An 18320-nucleotide genomic window follows, 5' to 3' on the forward strand; every position below is an offset into this window, starting at 1 on the left:
TAAGAAGGGGTTGAAGACATATCTTTTCGAGCGGGCCTACCCCTGACTCTACCCCCTAGTATACTCTCTCTCCCCTCCTTCATCAGCTGGTTGAGCTGGCATGAGTTTGCTTGTTTTTATTGTAATGTTTTTAATGTATTTTAATATGTTTGATTGTATGGATTGCTTGTTGTACACCGCCCTGATTTTTAGAAGGGTGGTATAGAAATAAAATATTATTATTATTATTATTATTATTATTATTATTATTATTCATTTCTACTGCTATCCTCATGGCCTCTGAGGCAGAAAAGAACAGCCAATGCCCCAGCTGCTGATGAATGGCCCTCCCTCCATTTCAACTGCCAGTGATATCAATTTTGAGGGAGAGAAGAACAGCAGGCTCACTTCCATCATGCTCTGGCCCCAGCAGCTGACAAAGTCCCCACCCTCCATTTCAACTACCATGGCCTCTGAATGAGAGAAGAATAGCAGGCACAACTCCATCATGTTTTGGGCCCAGCAGCTGATGAAAGTCTCATCCCCCATTTCAACTACTATAGCCTCTGAGGGAGAGAAAAACACCTGGCACAAGCCTATCATGCTGTGGTCCCAGCAACTGATGAAAGGCCCTATCTCCATCCCAACTGCTTCTGTGGCCTCTGAAGGAGAGAAGGGGAGACTCTGTGTGTGTGTTGTGTGCCTTCGTTCTGATTTATGGCAACCTTAAGGAGCCCTTGTTAGTTGTTCTGAGGAGGTTTGCCATTGTCTTCCCCTGAGGCTGAGAGTGAGTGATTTGCCCAAGGTCAGCCAATGGGTTTCATGGCTAAGCTGGGAATCGAACCCTGGAATCCCCTACTCTAGTGCTGCCCACTTTGCCTTTCATGTCCTGTCTTATTTAGTTTGTAAGTCTCAGAGCAGGGTTCTGTCAAATTAGCAATTTGTAAGCTGCTCTGGAAAACCTTTTGGGTGAAGGATGGGGTATAAATAATATATATATATAAATAAATAAATAAATAAATAAATAAATAAATAAATAATGCAGGTTGAGTCTCTGTTATCCAAAATGTTTGGGACCAGAATTGTTTCAGTTTTTGGAATTTATGCATGTACATAATGTGATGTCTTAGAAATGGAATGCAAGTCTAAACATAAATTTCATTTATGTTTCTTATACACCTTATGAATATACAGTCCACTCTTCTCTTACACGGGATTCCATTCCGGAGGGGCCCCCCCATGTAAGGGGTAACCACGTATACTTGCATCCCATTGAAAACAGTGGGGCGCATGCATGTGGTGCAGTGCGGTGTGCGGCCACTAGTGCATGTGCCACTCATTGTACCATGACTTCAGCATATGCTGAAAGCTGCGGAAGGGAAGCCCGCATATGGCGTGGGCTGACTGTAGTCTGAAGGTAATTTTATACATATTATTTTAAATAATCTTGTGCATGAAACACATTTTGTGTACACTGAACCATCAGAAAGCAAATGTGTCACTATCTCAGCCACACATGTTTACAATTTTGGAGTATTTTGGATTTCGGCATTCCAGATAAGGGACATTCAACCTGTAAATAATAAGAGATAAATAATAATAATAATAATAATATTTATTTGTATCCCGCCCCTCTGAGAACAATCGGGGTGGCTAACAAAGTTAAAAATACAAAACATATAAAATCTCTGGTACCCTCCCCTCCTTAAAAAAGTATTAAATTCAATGCAATATTTAAAAAAAACAGAACAAAACAACAACAACAAACAAACATACAAGTTAAAAACTGACCAGAAGGTCAACAACATCATACCAACAAGCAACCAGTGGGAGCAGCAGTATCTTTCCCAGAGGTTTTTCTAAGGCCAGGTTCTCTATTCCGGGAAGGAATAGATACATGGTAGCACCAGCCTCTGTTCTTTAGGTAATTGCCCCTTATGTTATTATATTTTCATATTTTCACAAACTGGAAATTTCCCCATTCTAGAAACCATGATTCATAATTACACATTTTTTCCAATAACTTTAAAAACTGCAGAATTCCAGAATACCTGCACAGATATGGCTATAAGAGATGCTAATATAATGCCAGATTTGAAAAGTACTTCCTTGTTTAGGTGGGAAATTATTAGCATAGTTTTCTTGTTATCTAACACTGGGCTTGATTCCAGGAAGGGATAAAGCCAGAGATGTCATCTTCATTCTTTTCAGTTCTACAAGATAAACAGCATTCTTCATTCCTTGTTTTTACTGTTTGGACGTGGGGTGGTCTGGATTTCTTCCATATTGTGATGTTCCCCTGTAGCTGATCAACAAAGTAAGGTTTAGTACATATATACTGAAGAAAGATATGGCAGAATAGACCAAATCACTTCAGATGGCTGGTGATTTGGATCCCATCTGCATACTTCCCCTGTATTGAAAAAGGTTAAAAATTTGGTCAGAGACAAACTTTCTAATTTAATCTACTACCTTATTTCTTCTTTTTTCCCTTTTCAAGGAAATGCCATTTTTAAAAAGGCACAGGACAATGTTGCAAAATGAGACTTTTCCCACCTGCTGCAGAAAGTGGTACATTTGTTCTCCCATCTAAGGTAGAACCACCACATTTCCACTTTGTTTTATTACATATCTGGAATAATAGACATAGCAGAAGCAATAGCACTTTTGATCTTAGTATACAATTCTACTCACCAGATTCCACCATGGGTTTGTTGATGCACTGAGACAAAGTAAAGGTTGGTGTGGTAAAGTTTCACTGCCATGTTTAGCTCAGTCACTGAACTCAGTCATCTTCTTGAGCTAACTGTTAAAATACAGTATAGCTGTAAAACATGTGCTACCTAACCAGGTCTTTTTAGTGCCCAGGTCATGAAAGAGTGGGGGGTGCTTGAACTTCAGCTGCCAGAAGATCCTATTCTATTAGCCAACCAAGAGCAAAAAAGCCACATTCCTCATACTGATGTCAGACCTAGCTAATTCACTTCCTTACAAGTGCAGGAAGGTGCCAATATTGGGAAAGTTACTTGTGGGCCACAAGTATCCCCTAGTGAGCTTCCCCTAGTCAAAGAACCCCATAGTCAGCATGGGAACTGTAGTTCCAAAGTACCTTTCCCAAGCTCTGGGAAGATGTGTTGCATGCACATATCTAGTCCTTTTATATCTGAATAGAGCAGTAATGCTATAGGAGGCCCATAGCCATGGGGTGGAGAGGACTGGCCACACCAGCTTTCCCTCCTGCCTCCCTTTTCCAGAGCAGGGACAGACTAGCCATTCATTTCAAAAAGATGATCTTCTATCTTCTGAAGGCATTTTCCCTCCTCATGGAGTATGTGGACCCAATTACATTGACTGGACATAATGTATTTAAGAGTATCATGCATCACGTACCTTTCACTTAACTATTGTGATAATGATATATTATCATTATAGTCTACTATGACTCAAACTTGCTGGCTATGGGCAGAAAACTGAGTACACAATGTGAAATACACAACATTCCAGTTAACTCCTTCTCAAGCTTATGCCTCATACTGTTAATATCTTATTCAGTCTCTGGAAACACTCAGATAAAGTAGTCCTTTACACAGTTAAAACTATGGAACTTCCTAATTTAAGATGTGATGATGACCATGAACTTGGATGGCTTTGGGAGGGGACTAGATAAATTTAGTGAGGATCAGTGGCATCACTAGCTAGGGTGCCACCTGGTGCAGTTAGTGTCACTTGGGAAGGGTGCATGTTCACTCCTACTGTTGCTCCTTTGCCAGGCTTCCCCCACAGGGAAAAAGACCAGTGATGGAGCATCTGGGAAGGGGAAGGAGGGCCCAACTGGGAGTCACCCCTGTTCTGGGGTGTCACCCAGTATGGTTTGCACCCACCCACACCTCCTCCAGTGGCACCACTGGTGATGGTAAGGCTATTAATGGCTACTAGTCATGATGTCTACATACTACTCCTGTTACCAGTTGCTAACAAACAGGGATATGAAGATGGTAATCTGCTTGTAGATTTCGCATAGGCACCCTGTTGGCCTTTATGTGTCAAGGCTGCCAAAACCCACTTTAGACACAGAAAGTGGACCTTTGGTGCTCTCCAGCAGGGATCTTTATATTCTGTAATACTTCAGTCTTAAGCATATGTTCTTGGAAATGAGTTCTACTGAAGCTAATATAATTTTGTTAAGGTAGGAATGTAACTCCTGTCAGTGTTTATCAATAATACTTGACTTGCTGGAAGAATCACCGGTTCTCCACACAGTCTTGATCTAGTAAACTATTTGCAATGTCACCTTTAAAGTGAGACTAGTACATAGCAAACTATCTGGGTGCTGAATAATAATCTGGATAGATCAATTTTAATTTAGTTGCAACACAGAAGAATTTCTGCTGGCCTTCATTTAAAAATTGCTCAGTATGTGACTAATTGCAGTGCATCAAAAAGGAAGAATGTCACTTTGAACTTATGGAAAAATGCCTTGGCTTTGAAAAGAGAACAATATGATTTGGATTTTGGTGGAAAATACATTAGGTAAAGAGGAGCAGTACAGAACTGAAGCCTGAACTGTTGTTGCCAGACACTGCTTTATTGGCACTGTGTCTTCAGATTCTGAAGTGGCTTTGGCAACCTTGACACATCCTCTGTAAAGTCTCACAAAGTTGTGGTATAGAAATATATTATTCCACCCATTACAAAATAATGAGTTTTACAATGTGTGTAGGACAAGAATGGAATAAATGCATAAGCTATCTGATATGGAGATAATATTTTTATTCCATAACCTGTAGTCAAAGTCCTGTACATGAATATACTTTAGGTTGGGCAATGTAGCATAGATTGCACTCTGCACTATTGCCCTACTGTTCCCAACCATCTCAAGCATATCTCTAGCTCCATCAGTGTTACTGCCTTTAATATGATAACAAAACAAAACAAAAAAAGAACACGAGGACATAGCAGATTCATCCTACATTAATTTATTTAATCTGTTTTTAAAGTCAGCTAAGTTAGAAGCCATTATCGCATCTTGTGGCATTGAGTTTTCAAGATTATATATATGTTGTGTGAAGTGTTCTATATTTTTAATCATGGATTTAGTACATATGTGGTTTAAACCACCAGAGTAAAGCATTCAGAGTAGTATTCCAAGATTTACCTTCTTTTGGTTTTCTCTCCAGCACCCTTGCAGGGTTCTCTCCCTTTCTATTAAGTTTTTGTCTGTGTACCTCAGCATCCTTGTGTGCATTAGAGCATTACAGAGAGCCAGCATGGTGTAGTGATTTGAGCATTAGACTGTGATTCTGGGGACCAAGGTTTGAATCCACATTTGGCTACAAAAATCCACAGGATGATCTTGGGCAAGTCACACTCTCACAGCCTTAGAGGATGGCAAAGGCAAACCCTCTCTGAACAAATCTTGCCAAGAAAACCATTTAATAGAGTCACTTTAGGGTCACCACAAGTCAGAAATGACTTGAAGGCACACATACACACAAACAATCTTCTGAAAACTTTTATTTCTTCAAAGCCTGTATTATGTGTGCATATGCCTTCAAATCACTTATTGACTTATGGCAACTCCACAAATTTCGTGAGATTTTCTTAGGCAAAGAATACTCTGCCTTTTATATTACGATTCAAATTCCAAGAATTGGGGTGGAAATTGTATTTCCTACAATTATGGTTGGATTGCAACTCCCAGTACTCTCTGCCAGTATACTAATGGTGAGAAATCTAGAGGGCCACACAGTTTCAGCCCCAGGTATATAGTACAGTTTATACTAATAAAGAGACCCTAGTTACCTCCATTTGGAAAGTTTGCTTATACCTCCCTATCATCCTCATGGTTGCTTATAGTCCTTGCATAGTAATCCCCACATTCCACACTCACCTCTCTGAATATGAGTTATTTCTCCCTGAAATATGCTTATGCAAATTACAGCTATGAGAAGGGTGACAAAGAGGATCTCACTTTAAGGCAGCTGTTAGTCTTTATTTTATTGCATTGTTTGCATTTTTACTCCATCTCTCTTTTGTCATGGAGCACACAAAGCAGCTTGCATACTGGATCATGAAGAAGTCACTCATCTAGGCATCAAGTGGACTCAAACCTCCTGAGCTCCAGCATTGTTGCTGCATCGTTTGCCCCCATAGATAATTTTAATTACTATGTGGGTATCACATTTTGATAGTCTTTCTACTGGTGCACTGAAGGTAGCCCATACTAAAAAACAAAGATGGGGAACCTATGGTCTCCTCATGCTGATGGACTTCATATCCCATCTCTGAAAATGAGCTGTGCTAGCTGGGGTTGATAGGTATTGGAATAACATCTGTATAGCTTCAGAAGTCCATCTTCCGTTGTAAAAGATTGGGTTGCAAATCAATAGACATGCTACTAGAGAGACAGGGCAAAGAGGAAAATGAGCAAGCTTAGGTGCTGTGGACACAATATGCAATTCACATGTCCTTAGTATGAGCAATTAAAAATTTCCATATTATATAGTGATGGAAGCATTAACAATACGAACAGTTATTGATGCATCTCTGTTTACTTATGTGGACTTTCCCCCACTCATAGTTTATTGTCATAGCTGAACGGAGCTTCATTCTTTCTTTTTCCCAATGTGTAGACATCAGCAGGGTGTGGCAACACTTGCAGGGCCTTCTCCAAAGCACTGAGAACTTAATGATTTGTGGGCTGTAAGCCAACTCATTCCATTGTAGGTGAAACATTCCTGATAGGAGATGATATATGATTCATGCCTCAACTGAGTCATTAACACCATAGAACTGATAGATACTAACTGTTTTAATAAACACTTAACAATAGGGTCCAGAGAGTGAAAATATGTCGATTGGTTTCTTGACAAGTGTTTTTAGTTCACTAGCTCATGGTGTTGCTAGACATATAATGGTCTCCCTCTGCATACAGGATGAGCTGAATCTGCATAAACAACTCTTGTAAAGCAGCTTGTTAGTGTTCTGATGACTGTACTTCCAACAAAAGGCAATTTTGAAAGCCAAAGGAATGTGCACTAGAGTGGGCTGACTGACTGACTGACTGTGTAGCAGAGTGAGGTGGCTCTCATATATCCCCTATAAAAAATAACAAATCAAAGCCCTATACAGACTGGCAGTTTGGGCCAGCATGGGGATGGAGTCGGGTCATAGCATCCTCATGACATCCACCCCAACTCCACCTCCAGGGTGCCGTGATGCCACGTGCCACTCCACATGGTGCATGACCTCACTGCACTCTTCTGGTGCTGCATCCATATGACATAGCACTGAAGGAGCACCATATAGTTGCACCGCTGCAGCTATCTCACCCTTTCCAGGGCTCAAAAAGCGGCTTTTTGCAGCTCCTTTTTGTGCCCTGGAAAGACCAAATAAGAGCCACAGCATAAGGTGCTGCAGCCCCAATCCAGCTAGGAAAGGGCCACTAAAGGCCGCCCCTTTGGGGCTGTATGCACAGCCCCCAAGTTTTGTATGATTTACAAAACACCTACTGCTGTAATTTAGTGTATATGGAGATTCTGCTGAGGTATGTATTATGTTCCTTTCTATTTCTTATGAAATAATCAAAGAAATGGGCACAGAAATGAAGGAAGAGTTACAATGGACACAAGGGTTTCTGTTTATGCAGGGGGGTGGGGTGATCTGTCTGCCTCAGTATAATGTTTGCTTCTTAAGAAATAACAGTGAATGAGTGGAATACTTTATCTTCATACCTTATGGAAGGGCTCTCCAGATGTGCTGCAAGAAATGGCCCCAGCCAGTATGAAACCTTCCTGTTCAGATGATGCACATGGTCTAAATGGGAGGAAAACAGTACCAAGCTGCACTCTGGGGCTAAACAGCAGAGCAAATACTATATTGGTTTGCTCTGCTCCTTGCTGGAAAGTGTGAACTGTTGTGCTGACATTGGATGACACACTGGTACAGAAGTGGTTAGGCCCATGCACCCTGGGATAGGCAAGCTGCCAGTGCTACTGCTTGCCATAAATTTCTTTGTCACCTTCCCACGAATCAATTGCACAAGTGCATGAATGGGCAGGTGCACCATCGACCCATTGCACACTCTATCAAAACACATCAGGTTGCCAACAATACAGTGAATTTAATAAAAACATTAATAAACTGGCTGGTTCAAAAGGGGGAATGAGGGATCGAGAGAGAAAGGGGGTATGTACAGTACCATGATTGTGCTGTGCCAGAGTGTTACTGAGCTCATTAATGCACCATATGGGCAGTTAATCAATCACACAGTCAGTTCTGTGACTGAGCAGCCAGTTGTGTAGAGCATTCAATGGGCTGGTGTCTGGGTGTGATGGGGTGGTGGTGATCAGCAGCTGCTGGCAGAGCATTTGTGCACTCATGTACATGTGTACATGTGTTTGTGATGGAATTGAAAAAAATGGGGCATGGTGCAGCTTGTAGTCACAAATGCTCCATTTTGACAGGTCCTTCCATGTAGAGGGAAGGGGGCAGAGCAAACTGCATTTAAATTGTCAGGCCATTGTGGGAGCTAGCAATGGGATCAGTGGTTGTTCCCCACGAATCCAGAAATCTTTGGAGTCAGCTGGCATTTCCCCTCTGTCTGCTCTTGGCTGAGGTCAGTTAAAATCACTGCTCAGATTTAAAATCTCTTCACATTTTTTCACATTGTAAACAGAGTTCATAATATGTATCCCTTTAATTGATATGAGAGAACCTGTTCATAGTGCAGAGGATTTAGAAACATTTTTAGCCCAAGGGCTCAAAGTGCTATATAAATAAACAGAAATATTTGTTTGCCTGTTTGTTTGAGTATCCTGCCTTTCTCTCGACACTGGGAACCAAGGTGATTTACAGTATGATTAATTAACTCGTACAAGTCAAAGTACAATAAGTGATAATATTAAAATATGGTTAAACAGATTATCATGTTAAAACAGCAACCGAGTTAAAAATAATATAGAACCATATCAGAGGGGAACATATACCACACTGTCAGTTGAAAGTCCCTTTCACAAGAGCCAGTCAGTTGTTCAATGGATTAGAACAAAAAGGTCTTTGATTGCTAGTGGAGGATAAAAGAATGGGGTCCATCCTACCTCCTTTGGAAAGGAGTTGCACCACAAGGGAGGAGATACCAAAAAGGCCATCTTGTGCCCTCACCAAAAGTTTCTGTGAGGGAGGTCATACATTTTAAAAAGTGGGAGAGATAATTAAGTAACAAAATAAACTTTTAATACCTTCTCCCCACTCAATATACATATCTTTTAACTGAAATTAAATATTTAACTTTACCGTAGCATAGTCATAGAAATGTAAGGGAGATTTTTATAAGCAAGAATGAATAATTCTACCATTTCCCTCCTTGCTATGAGGAAACCATAAAAAACTGTGCAGTTTTTGAAGACTGTTTGCAGTTTGGGACTTATTGTGTGCCAAAAAAATAAAAAATGCAATGAGAATGTGAGACTCGCCCAAGGTCAGCACTGGACTTCCATGGTTGAGTGGGGAATCAAATCCTGATCTGCAGAGTTGTACTCCAATGGTCAAACTACTACACCATGATGACTTTCCATCCCAACCTATAACCAAGTGAGAGCATCAACAGAAGTGACATTAGTTGCGGCCCAACAAGACATAACAAAGCTGTTGCAGGAGCTCTAAATATTTATGAAAAGCCCTGATGAACACCTCTGGAGAAGACCAAAGAAATGTCTAGAGGAGAACAAAGTAGAAGTGATACAGGAAGTAACTGCGAGATAACAAAATTAATGAGCATTGACAAATCATTATGGAAATGCAGAGGAAGAACTAGAAGATGAAGCACCAGGAAGAAGCAGGTATCTATGTGAGCAGCATAAGCTATGTACCAATAACGCCTCCAGGTTTTGTTCTTTTATTGCTTCCAGAACAAAAGCAAGGAGACATGGGAACACAAAGGAACATGGACACTGTACTGAGCTTTGTGAGGAAATTGGAGAGTCTGGATTAGGCCCATGCACTGAAAGTTCCTCATCCATGTCAAAAGTAATAGTACTAATCTAGCAACAGAGAAATGCTTTTAAGTATGATTTCAATAGAATTCTAATCACATTCTTAACTCTTCCATTTAAACCAATGAAACTTTAATCCAGCTGGATTGTGCACAGCTATTCCACCGTTCCAAAATGGATGATGAGAGACCAGCTGTTATAGGGGTGAAGAGCCACACAAGAGATAATTAAGATGGCCACCATTTTTACTGAAATGTGACTTGGATGCACAAACCCAGATGTCCTAAATGAGTTATTTTTGAGGCATTTAAAGCTCCATTTTTTCCATTATGATTTTGAAATGCAAGATCATCATCTGAAGACTTTGTCCAGGTATACCCAGTGGGTATAATGGGTAGTGATGGTGGGGAAGCCTCTTTTTTTAGTGCAATAGCTTTTATGGGCTGTTCTGCTTTTCCAACAAGTGAAAGAGCTGCCAACACCTTTGTCATTCAGAAGACAAGTCAAAACCTTTCAGGTCTATATGGCTTTTAGGATCTTTAACAGTTTTTATTGCCAAAGGAAATTCTTGTTGCTACTCTTTTGATTTTATATGCTTCATCAGTCCCAACTGTTCTAAATCTCAGCGCAGCCATTTTTCCTGGGAATTTCTTCCATTTCCTCCCTGCAACTATGCAAATTTATTTGTGAGGAAAATTGCTTTGTAGGAAATTATGTTATTAAAATATTGCTTTATGCTAAACAAATGTAGGGTGACATGGGACGTATTCAGTTCCTGCGTGCAGAGTCTTTTAAGAAAATCTCTGTGTTTGGGAAGATCCATTAGCTAGATTTAGTTAATTATCTACCAGTTATCTAATTCATAGCACCTGATAAACTGAATTTAAGAAAGCCTTTTCCCCCCATTAATGGTGTGACTGATATATCAGAAAGACAGCTCTCATGCTGACTGAACAATGCAGGAATAAACAGCACAAGCTGAGTCATGATCACTCAGGTAAAGGGGGGGGGACTTTTCTTAAAAGTGACATTTGCCATGCAAACCTTTGGGCCTTTCAGTGCAAGTGCATGAATAACTATAAAGCTGTTGATTTTGCATTAAATTTCCACAAATCCATTTTTCATTTTAATTAAAATTTCTTAACAAACAAGAACAACAAACAATATAAGCTTTTGTGAGAAGGGACTTTCATGTCCACTGAAGTTTCAAAATGCTACTTGCAGTTGTTGGGAGAGGGGGAGAGTGTCGTTTTAACAGACTTTTTCTTTAGTCAGCAGTACTATGGTATCATATTCTATCCTGTGGTTAGTTCCAGATTCATCACTGCTTTGGAACTGGATGGCTGTCAGTGGCAGGGTGGATCTACCAAAAATCTATATCTATCTGCTCACCAAAAACATGCTATAGTACTACCACTATGGCAAAGCACATTATACATTCCCCCCCCTGCTTTTACATCAATGCCTTAAATTTTATCCCCATCTTTCCAGGGCCGGCTCTAGGTATTTGGCCACCCTAGGTGAGAAATATTTTGGCACCCCCTGTTGCCCCTCATAATTATTTTCACCCCTTGATTTCTGCTGTTTTGTTTGTTAAAGCATGACATAAAACTTAGGTTCCAATTTATGTTTTGGCCATTGTACAAAGAAACTGTCATATGGTATCTTGCTTTTATGTCGCTTGCTGTAATGAGTTTTCACTTTTATATTGTTTAATTACACAAAAAATATACAAAAAAGCCACCGTGCCACTCCTAAATTTTGCCACCCTAGGTGGCTGTCTGGTTCGCCTATATGGATGAGCCGGCCCTGAATCTTTCTGTCCTAATGTTTATATCTCCATCACTCTGTCTAGTAAATACAGAGGAACTAGAACAGGGAAACCGTTTATGAATAACTCAGGTGCTAGTAGTGACTCAGATGGCAATGGCAATTTTCATCCTCCATTAGTTCTAGGTACTTTCAAAATCATCCTCAGTGTCTGTCCCTATGCATCTTTTTATACCGAGGTAAACGAACAGAGGTGTTAATACTCCAATGGCAACAGATCTCATTTGATCTTAGAAGGTGATCTTGCAAGATGGGAAAATAAGCCAATGAAGTTCACATTTCTCCAAATTTATCTGAATTCTCCTCTCAAAAAAAATATATCTAAAAATAAATAAAAATTGTTGGAGTCAAACTGTTGGAGTCACTCACCACAGTTTAAACTCTCATCCAAACAAGCCATTTCTCCTCCTTTCTTTATCAAAATAGGTATAAACTATCCTGAAATATACTGCAGAGTTTCAAAACAAACATCAAGCCATTTTCTGCATGCCATAGCACCCCAGCCTAAACATTTTCAGTTGTTATGGTAGACTTTGATTTATCCGTCTCACACTCAACAGAGGGCCATGATTGTAGCCCTATGAAAATACAATTCAACTGCCAGCAAGTAGATGGGGGAAGAAAGATATCCATGATACTGCTCCCCCTACCCCCACCCCTCCTCCTCCTCCTCCTCCTCCTCCAACGTATGTCTTGATGTTTGTTTTCAGCACTGGACAGGGAAAATGCACAGCTTCCAAAGGAGAATAGCACGAAATATTTAACCCGCTCCTATGTTCAACAGTGTTAACAGAGTCCATGTGGAAATCATCATAGACATCATTTTCATGGGAGTGGCATTTGGATGCAATTGCTGCAATCCTGGCACACACTTGAGGTCTTTGTATGGATTTGTTTAGGACCAGACAAGTGCACAGACCCAAGGACCAAGAGTAGTGGACTTTGACATGCAGCCAAATCCCCACTGAAGCCTGGATGTAGAAGGTGCCTTTGGGAAAGATAGTACACTTTTCCCTCCACATTCACTGGGGTTAGGGGCACAGGACCCCCATGCAAGTGAAAAAACTGCAAATAAATAAACAGTACAGTCGCTTCTCCTAACTTGCGGGGGATCCATTCCAGACACACAACCCTTGTGAGTTAGGAGACTGGCAAATAATGTATCCCAATTGAAATGAATGGGGTGAGCTCCTGCACGTGAACACAGGGCATGCATTGCGGGAGCCCATCCCATTCACCTCAGTGGTGGGTCGCACCTCTGTGGATTGGCATGTCCGCCAGTTTCAAATCCGCAGACTTGGAGGGACAACTGTACTTTTCTACTCTGAGAGAACACCTCTCCAGAAATTTCTAGGACCTCCAGCAGAACTTTGTGTCAACATCTGACAGAATTTGACCAAAGTATCAGGTTTCAGGACTGACAAATGCCTAGAGAAGAGTTTTCTCTAGGAATCTTTAGGTCCTCCAGTGCAATTCTATGGTTAACTTCCAGCAGAATTTCTGTGGAGCACCTAGAGAAATTCCTAGGGAGAGAGCATATTAATCAAATCTGCAAAAGCCAAAGCCGCAAATGTGGAGTCTTTGATTTTGTATTAGAAGGATGATGAATGAGGTATGGGGTACAAAAAAAGAAAAGAAAAGAAAATACTGTTAATGTAAAGGATGCCACTACTAGCAGCAAGCACATATTGATTTGTGTACGTTAAAGTCATTTTCAACTTATGATGACTCTAAGGTGAACCTATCATGGGGTTTTCTGGGACTGATGACCTTGGACAAGGTCATCCAGAGGGATTCCATGGCTAAGCGGGGAATTTAATTCCAGAGTCATTGTCTAATATTCAAACTGCTACACCACTCTGGTTAACATGGTGACTAACATGGAGGGGTGGTAATGGGTTTCATGAAGAATCTCCTTATTTTCCCCATTAATTATTGGAGCAATGACCATTCCAAAGTAATAACGAACGGCAATATTTGTCTTCTCTAGCTGGATTCTTTTGCTGGCTGTCTTAGGCCAAGATACAGATGCAATAGTTTATAAGGCACAAGGACTCAAAGATACATTAGAGAAATTATTCTGGGGGTGATCACTGTGAAATTTTTACTGGCAATGCACACAATACAGCAAGCATTAGTTTGAACAGTGTGGGTGACATTTGTTTTCTTTCTTTTTTTCTTATTAATTAATATTTTTACAGCCAACATAAATAATCTTTCCATCATTACCATATTTACAGTACAGTGGTACCCCGGGATACGAATGCGCCGCCTTACGAAATTCCCGGGTTACGAAAAAAAATTATTTAAAAAAACTGTTCCGCGTTACGAAAGTTTTTTTGGGTTACGAAAAAACTTTTGGTGCTTTTCGGCGCTATTTCGCACCAAATCGCGGCTTTTCCCCATTAGCGCCTATGGCAATTCGGCTTGCAAAAGCCTTCCGGGTTACGAAAAGGGCAGCGGAACGAATTAATTTCGTAACCCGGGGGACCACTGTACATTTTATTTCTTTTCAGAAGATTAAAAAATAAATGAAAAATTAAGAATAAAAAAAGATTTGTTTTCACTGGTTCTATGGTATCTAGCAGTCACTTGATATAATTGTCTCTAAGAGGTCTGTTGACTACAGAACCTGACCCAAACTGAAAGGGCAATCTGTCTTTTAAAGCAAATGCCCTGGAGTTTCTCTGTCTCATACCCATTTTGTGACAGTGATTCTTTTGTTCAGTATGCTTGGTAGCAGGGACTGTGCACAATAATTACAGTCTCACTTCTGAAGAGAGACTGTTGTGAGGCTATAACTCTGCACTGTTCCCAAGGGTAATCTCAAAGGTATCTGGAGCAGGCTGGGTACAATTGGAAGCAGGGTGACTGGATCTGTATTTTCAAGTGGGATTCCAAAACACAAACTGAAGTTGTTAGAAAGAAAGAACCACTCTTGCTTTTAGCTCTTCATCTAGCTGCTCCCTTGAAGAGTTAATGCCACATAGTACATAAGATGTTGTCATCATGTGTGCATCTCTGCCAGCAACTGATGTAAGGCAGAGGGCAAGCTCAGGGGAAAGTACAGTGGAATGTTATGATGTCATTCAACATGTATTGTTAGTTGATGCAAGAAAAAGCAATCTCAGCAATGGACCAAGCTTGAAATATGTTTGGATTTTAGAGATCAAGAGATCACTGACCCAACTATATCATATGTGTGTATTGACAGGGGTAAATCCTGAATCCCATTGTTGGAGAAAAGTGGGGTGTAAATCCTTTAAATAAATAAATAAATGAAATATCACCGAGAGCCAGTGTGGCATAGTGACTTGAGTGTTATGAATCTGGAGACCAGGGTTTGATTCCCCTCTTGGCCATGAAACCCACTGGGTGACCTTGGGCAAGTCACATGCTCTCAGCCTCAGGGGAAGGCAATGGCAAACCCCCTCTTGCCAAGAAATCCCCATGATAGGGTCACCTTAAGGTTGCCACAAGTCAGAAACAACTTGAAGGCACACGACAACAACAATACCATCACTATAATTCCAATCCAGATAACCATGACTTGCTGATTTTACAGTTAGACGGGACTAATATCTCCAGCCTCACATTCACCTCTTCCTAGAAAGGAGAAATAAAAGAAATCATATGAGTGGACGGCTGGGGATACATACACTTGTCCTGTCTGTGGCTGATATCTGTGTGTAGCCTGTTTTCTCAAATGACAAGCACCATTCTGAATTTCAACTACTAGGTCCAGACAGTTGTGAAGTAGTTGGGTGTGTGCATCACAGGAATGTAAATATCCATAAGAAACAAACATTTTTTTTAAAAAAAATAGTTGCCACTGGATGAGTTTGATAGTTTTTGTGTATTTTCTTTTCATTGATTCTTAGAAAGGCATTTTGGGACCTTTTTGTGAAAAATTTACAGAGCTTTTGTGGGTGCATGCATGCATGGAAAACTTCTTTTGCATAACAAAACCTAATGTGTTTTTGTGCTATTGTTATGCTGACAAAAATGCTTTCCACTTTCCTACAGGAGCAAAGAAATAACAATCACACAACAGTTGACATCTTCTTTTGAAGGGATGTCTTGACATCCCAAGGTATCTTTTCCTATACTTTTAAGAAAATTTGCAAATATTCTTTACATCCCTGGCATGTAGAAGTGGCTGTGTTAAATTTACACTAAATGTCTCCTGGGTTCAGGGCTAGCATCATTTCCCCCCTGGAAATTAAGTGCCATCAACCTCATTAGGAGCCTCTTAATTACTGGCAATGCTCTGGGCATCTGTCCAGGTTGTCCAGCCACTAGCACTGGGCCATGGTTCATCAGACTCATTTCCTTAGGCTTTTACAGCTGTGCAGAACATGTGCTCAAGATAGAAATAAAAAGGCCTGCTTTTATTTTTACATCTATTTTTTAAAGTACAGTATGTAGACAATGTCCAGTTTCACCCCAGTGCTTTACAGAGAACAGTCTCATTTAGATCTATAAACCTGCCTGCTTGTCCGTCCATCCATCCATCCATCCATCCATCCATCCATCCGTCTGTCCATCCGTCCGTCTGTCCATCCACCTTTGTTTGGCCCCTTTTCTTTCATTGTTAACATCTTCCAAAATCTTGGAATCTCTCTTGCGAAAGCTCATTCTAGCACAATGGGTTTTTTTTTCCTCCTTTAAAGGTTACTTTACATCAGCCTTCCCCAATTTGGCATCATCTACATGTATTAGACTATAGCCCAGAGGATGATGGGAACTACTGTTCAACATATCTGGAGGGCATGTAGTTGGAGGAAGCTGCTTTACATAATTCAAAATGAATTCCACTACTGTTAAAAATATATAGTTATAAAAGTAAATACAAAAACAGTGAAGAGAGATTTGTCTCCTCCCGCCCTTCAGTCATGCTCTATTATTTTATTTTTATACTACACAGGATGACAGTTCTGTTCTGTTGACCAGAGGGTGGCAACATTTTTCTAGTATAGGACATGAACAAATGTGTGTGTGAGAGAGGAAACTTCTTCTGTCCTGACCCCTAAGGCCTGCAGTAAATGTCCTCTGTTTCTGCTTTTTAACTAACCAAATCTCAGCTCCAAGGAGAATAGGGTTGGAAGGTGTCCCTTATTTTAAGTGGCATCCCTTATCTGAAGGCTGGAAAGCTTCTCCCTTATAAGGCTGTTGTGTGTTTGTCTGTTGTGTGCCTTCAAGTCATTTCCAACTTATGGAGAACCTAAAGCGACCTCTCATAGGTTTTTTTGGCAAAATTTGTTCAGGGGAGATTTGCCATTGGTTTCCCTTGAGGCGGAGAGCATGTGTCTTGCCCAATGTCACCCAGTGGGTTTTATGGCCAAGCTGGAAATTGAACCCTGGTCTGCAGAGTCATAGTCTCGCACTCAAACCACTGTGCCACACTGGCTTTGGCAGGTATCTCTTATGATAAATGCCTTCTATTTGAATGTGTTTCTTTTTATATAGGCTGAAAAAGATGCCAAAAATCCTGTATTTTGGAATGTGGGCCCTTCATATAGACATAAATGTTTGTATCATGTAATTTATGGCCTCATTCCCACTTTACAAACAATTTAGTTTGCGATCCAAATCAATGGATAAATTTGACAGCAGAGCATCATTCACATTGCATTGGTGCCGCTCGAAGCCCTCTTCCATGGCTTTTCCCCCCCGTAAAGTCAGATGTGCCCAGTCCAGGCAATATACTGAGGAAGGAGCAAAAGGCTGAAGTGGCAGACGTTCCCTCCCAGCGCCTGACTTCGCTTCCCCTCCCCATGCCAGGGGCAAGACAGGTGTCCGCAGAGGGCAGCAATGGCAGTGGCTTGTTGGAGGAGGACCACCAGCCTTCTCTGGGAGAGGGAGGCCATCCCTGCTTCGGACCATCAGTGCAACGCCACCACCTGTTCATTGAGATACTTGGGGGGCTCCCCATTGAGTACGGAGGGGGACCCCTGGGGGAAGGCATAAGTGCTCTGGACTCCCTGCCTGGGTGAAAGAACTGGTGGTCAGTGAAGTGGCAGAAGCAGCCACAGCCACCACAGCAGCCACATTTGGGCAGATGGGGTCTCCTGGGAAGCTTGGGAAGTCCACCTTACACTCACCTTCGCCCACAATTGCGTCACAGGGAACACTGAATCGATTTAGTGCAAAAGATGTGGGAATTCAGCAGATCCAGAAGACGCACTTTAAATGGGTCTAGCACCTGTCCCCTCTCCACAAATTGCATCAGGGATTCAGCACAAGTGTGAATAAGGGCCATTTAAACCATTTCAAACTGGTTTGCAAACTGGTTTATTACCATATATACCCCTCTATAAGTCTAAAAATGTATGCCCCCAAATTGATCCAAAATCGACTTATTTACAAGTCACTATGGAAATGTGATAGCAGCTCTTTCAGATTTTCCCATGCTGTGGGAGAGGAGTTTAGCAAGAAGGAGCCAAGCAGAAAGAGTCCTGAGTGATTGATTGATATTGTTGTTTGTTTAAGAGCCCCCCTCCTGACTGAGCATCTGGC

This window comes from Sceloporus occidentalis, unplaced genomic scaffold (assembly GCF_023333645.1).
Source record: "Sceloporus occidentalis isolate IW3139 unplaced genomic scaffold, rSceOcc1.0.p SCAF_6, whole genome shotgun sequence".
NCBI lineage: Eukaryota > Metazoa > Chordata > Lepidosauria > Squamata > Phrynosomatidae > Sceloporus > Sceloporus occidentalis.